Source organism: Lichenostomus cassidix, unplaced genomic scaffold (assembly GCF_008360975.1).
Source record: "Lichenostomus cassidix isolate B80296 unplaced genomic scaffold, HeHo_3.0 unassigened_scaffold_chr26, whole genome shotgun sequence".
NCBI lineage: Eukaryota > Metazoa > Chordata > Aves > Passeriformes > Meliphagidae > Lichenostomus > Lichenostomus cassidix.
The window spans coordinates 571272-576427 of record NW_028147268.1 but is presented as its reverse complement, the minus strand read 5'-3'; positions in this window follow the sequence as shown (position 1 = coordinate 576427).

Genomic DNA, 5156 nt, shown 5'->3' with positions numbered 1-5156 from the left:
TCTGATGTCAGCGCCCCGGCCGCCGGGGGAGGGACGGGGCGGGGCGGCCCCGGGGCTGAGCCTGCGCCCGCCGGACCGGCCGTGCCGCTGCCCCAGGGGCGCCCGGGGGGACTCGTGTCCCGGGGCTGCGGGCGACCCCCGGCCTCGCCACCGCCCGTGCGATGGCAACAGGTCGGGGCATTCCCGGTGTCCCCCCAGTGACGACAGGGAAGATTGTTCGCAAGAGCAGGACAAGGGGAATGGGTTCGCATTCAAAGAGAGAAGGTTTAGGTTGGATATTAACAAAAGAATTCTTCCCTGGCAGGGTGGGGAAGTCCTGGCACAGGGTGCCCAGAGAAGTTGTGGCTGCTGCATCTCTGGAAGTGTCCAGGGCCAGGTTGGAGCAGCCTGGGATAGAGGAAGGTGTCCCTGCCCATGGCAAGGGGTGGATGAGATGATCTTCCAAGTCCACTTTCAACCCAAACCATTCTATAATTGTGTGATCCAACCAGTAACAGCCTCCCACCCGCACCGGGCGGCTCCCTGCTGTCCCAAGAGCATCCCGAGGTGACAAAGGGCTGCTCTGAGGAGTGGCTGATTCGTGATGCCAAACACCTCATCCACCATCACTCCATCTGCAGCCTCTTCCCAGGAAGACAAGAGGTGTAACCAACACCACAGCACACAGAGCATCGGGGGTGGGAAACCAGCCCAGAGAGAGTAAAGCCTGTCCTGATTATGACAAATTAATCCTATTTCCATGTTCATCCCAGAATCCAACAAAGACAAGGCTAAGAGAGAAGAGATCCACTCTGAGGTGCAACATGCCCTTGAGCTGCCTGACATCCAGCAAAATCCAATGAACATTCCTTCTGCTAGAGCACCACAGGATATCAACACATTTCATTTACGGATAAAAAAAGCACAGCCTGCTTGCCACTGATAATCCCTGTTTTCTAAGTGAAGAACACGTGTTTTTTGACATCCATCCCTCTCACCCAGCTGTCCCACAAAAAGCAGGGAGTGTGCCCTGGGGAAGAGATGAAGGAACATCACGGCGCACAAGACACCAGAAGAACACCACTGCCACCAGAAGAAAGAAGAATCCAGGTCTTAAAAAGGGACAGGGCAGTGAAGGGCAGGACAGGGAAGGACAAGCTGTGGCCTCTGTGTGTCCCTAAACACAGGCAAGGCCGCCCTGAAGCAGGAGACATCTGCTCCACCTCTGCCACCTCACCACCTTCTGAGATCAATAAGATCCTCTCATGGTTTTTTAATCAAACCAATAAAAGTGCTCCCAGTTTTGCACAGGCAGTTCTTCCCCCGTGGCTGATCAATAGCTGGTGAAGCAGTGGATCCAGCTAATCAAAGTACGTCATTAGCAGCAAGAGACTGAGCGTCTGTCAGGAGGTGGCAGTGACAGTCACCAGATGGGAGAGTGAGTAAACCTACACCAGGCGCTGGCAGCTTTATAAATAAAACTCTTGTCGAGCTCCCAGTGCCTCTCCTTGAGTCCTGAGTTTCCCTGAGAAACCTGGAGAGCAGCAGAGGCCTTCTCCTGCTCCCAGCTAAACGTTGGCTGCATGAAAATTTCCCACTGGGAAAATGGATTCATTCTGGGTCTTGCAGCATCTCCCAGAATCTGATCCTGCATCCTTCACTGCAGTCAACAAGGGGCTCTGGCAGGGTTGTAGTTAAATCCAACAGACCCTGCAACACCAGATCAAAGATGCTTCAAAGCTGCTGCTCTGTGGGGTTTTCCCAGCTTTGGCGTCCCCTGACTCGGGCTCGTCTGGGCACGTCTGGGGAAAGGAGCCTTTTAAGCCAAGTGTTCCTCCACGGAGGAATCTGGTCAAAGGAAAACGATTGACCCATTTCGTTGCTCCATTTCCTTTCGTTTCATTCATATTTGCTTTGTAACCCGACCCTTCAGCTATTTCAAAGATAAACACCAGTCCAGAGGAGGCACAGTTGGGGAGCCTCGGGTCCTGGGTTTCCCATGGAATCCTCCTTGGTTACTCACCCGAGGCGAGGGCTGCGCTGGCTCCTCTGTCCCAGCCTGGGCTCCCTGGAGCCAGGACATCAGAGCCCCCACTTCCCTCTGCCGTCAGGCTTGGGGGAGTCAGGAAACCACATTAATTAATCATAGAATAACAGGATGGTTTGGGTTGGAGGGGATTTTAAAGCTCATTCAGTCCCACCCCTGCCACGGGCAGGGACACCTTCCACTATCCCAGATTGCTCCAAGCCCTGTCCAGCCTGGCCTTGGACACTTCCAGGGATCCAGGGACAGCCACAGCTTCTCTAGGAATGTGTGCAGGACCTCCCCACCCCCACAGGGAATAATTTGTTCCCAATATCCAATCTAAATATCCCATCTTTTAATTTAAAACCGTTCCCCCTTGTCCTGTCACCACACCTCTTAGCACCTTTTAACTCTTTCTAAGATAAATCTGATGCCTGTAGGGAGTTTGTACTCACTGTTTCAAGCCTTGCTTGTTGATAAATTTAAGCTTTCTCTTATAAAATTCACCTCATGAGGAAACAGATGTTTCTTTCCATCACTCCACCTTTTACAAGGTAATTGCAGTGACAGAATCTTCTGCTGGAGTTGTTAGGAAGCAATGGGCCCTTCGGTGTGAATTTATTAAGAAATAAAGATTTTATTAAACAAATTATCATGCAGGGGCAGGCAAGAGATGGCCCAGTGTGACCATAAATATTTGAATTGCAGTTACAGCAAACCTGATCAGCGAAAGCTCCCTGAGCAGTGGAGCCTTGGATAGGCAGAATGATAGAGATTTCTCCAAAATGATCCAATCTATCCTCACGACGGGACAGGGGGGTGCCAGCTCCCTGTGCCGGGGTGTCGGGGGATCCCTGGCCGGCGCGGAGCTCATCGCCAGGAGCCGCCACGAGGTGGCCCTCGGGCCCCGCCGAGCCCCGCAGCGCCCGCGGCTGCGGGACGGGAGCGCACCGATGGGCTGCGGGATGGCACGGCACCGAGGGACAGAGGGATGGCACGGCACCGAGGGACTGCAGGACGGGAGCGCACCGAGGGACAGCGGGATGGCACCGCACCGAGGGACTGCGGGATGGCACCGCACCGAGGGACCGCGGGATGGCACCGCACCGAGGGACAGCTGGATGGCAGCGCACCGAGGGACAGCGGGACGGGAGCGCACCGAGGGACAGCTGGATGGCAGCGCACCGAGGGACCGCGGTCCCCAGTCCTGCTCAGGGTGGGACCCCGATGTGCCACCTCACCCTTCCATCAAAGAGAACCAGCCCGGTTCGCCCCACATTACACATTCCCGAGGGAATGCAAGAAGTCGGGTCAGAGGAGGGTTAAGCTGGAGGGTGGTCAGGTCTGACATCCACCCACTCCCCTTCCTACACACCCACAGCAGAGGAAGAGCCACCGTATAGGGCCCAACATGGGAACAACCCACCAGATCTGTCTGCTTTTTACAAAGAATAAACCAAAAATCCAAACTAACTCAAAAAACCCTCTATGAACACCAAACCCAGCACCAGTGACCTCCACTCCGCAGCCGTGAGAAAATTCATCCGGATGTGAATGGGAACTGATTTTTCCCTCTTTCCACTCCCATTTCCATCAGGGAAAAAGCACTGGTGGGCAGCAGGCTCAGCCTTTACCTCTACGTGCCAGAAGTGGCTGATCCATGAACATGCTCTCCATAGCAAGTAATAAACCAGACTGTTATTTGATTATAGCAGAGTTACCAGGAAAAAATAGACCATGAAGATGAGGGTAATGATCATTAAGGCTGTGTGCATCCTGTTCTTCTCCCTGGGTGGATTTGTGGGAGCATGAGGCTGGTGAAAAGCTATCCCACTTAAAAAAATGGTAATTCCTTTAAATAATCCCTCGTGCTTTTAGAAGAGGGGTAATAGAGTTGAAGAAATGTTTGTTCATCACCATCACAACTATTAACGCCATTTGTAAAGCAACGGAAGGATTGCAGTAAGGACAGGCAGCAGCACTGGAAGCTGCACTGAGGTTTTTTTCCACTGTTCCCGGAGCTCCAGCTCAGCTCCCACCAGCTGCTCTGCTCTCCCAGGAAGCGGCTGCATCCCAGTGCTTGGAAGTGATCCTTGTGCATGGGCTGCAAATCTATTTATAAAGCACTGTGGGATCCTGCAGGATGAAAGGAGCTATTCTAACTCGGATTTATTTCCCAAAAATGCAACCACAAATTTTCTCCTTGTGCACCACTCAGGACAAGGCTGAGCATTAATGTTTTTATGGAGAGACCCTCTCTCCCCAGCGCTGCTGGAGCACAGGATGTGCCTGGCTGGCAGCATCAGCTCCTTGCCAGGGATATTTCCCACGGGCACCACCCCTGTGCGGCAGCGGGAGATGGAGCAATGCCCCTTGGCACATGGTGGGGAGAGGCAGCAGCTCCAGGGCTGGGATTCCCGGCGGAGATTATCACCCGCGGGCTCCGGCGTTGCTCACATTCCCGAGCGGCACGGCTCCCCAAAGCCTTCCCGCTGGACATTCCCTCGCTGACACACTGAGCCCGTGATTGCGAGACACGGCAGGAAATACTGTTCGGGATTAGAGCTGTCTGGCTGATGGGGAGGAGGATTTTCCTGCCCCTTTCCCGGCCAGGACACAAAACGGGACACAACACAGTCCCTGGGCTCAGCGAGGGACAATCCATCATGTCCTGGAGCATCCTACAAGTGTCCACCTCAACAGTGATCCCCCCACCTCAGGGAGGATTTAGCACAAGGAAAAACACTAAAAGCACCCAAAATTCCCCAGCACTGACCCCTTCCTCTGTTTGTCTCAACGCAGTGATTTTTTCCACCTGGAAACTCAATCCTGATTCATTGTCCACCAGACGATGCCAAATGTACTTCCCTAAATCAGTCATGAAAACCACCACTGAGAGATACAGAAATACACAGGACATAAAATAATTGGCTTTAAGAGGGATGGAGTCCAGCTGACAAGCAAAACCACAGATCCTGAGGGAAAACCTCGGGCACAGGCTGGGGCAAAGGGACCTGGTTTTAAGGGCAGCACTGTCCCGGGATGGCAGCTCAGCCCATGCTGCAGGGGGAGGACGAGGTAAGACCCTGAGCAGGAGGAGGATTTTCTCACCAGCCTCAGCTGAACCCAACCTGGCATGTCCCCCAGGAGC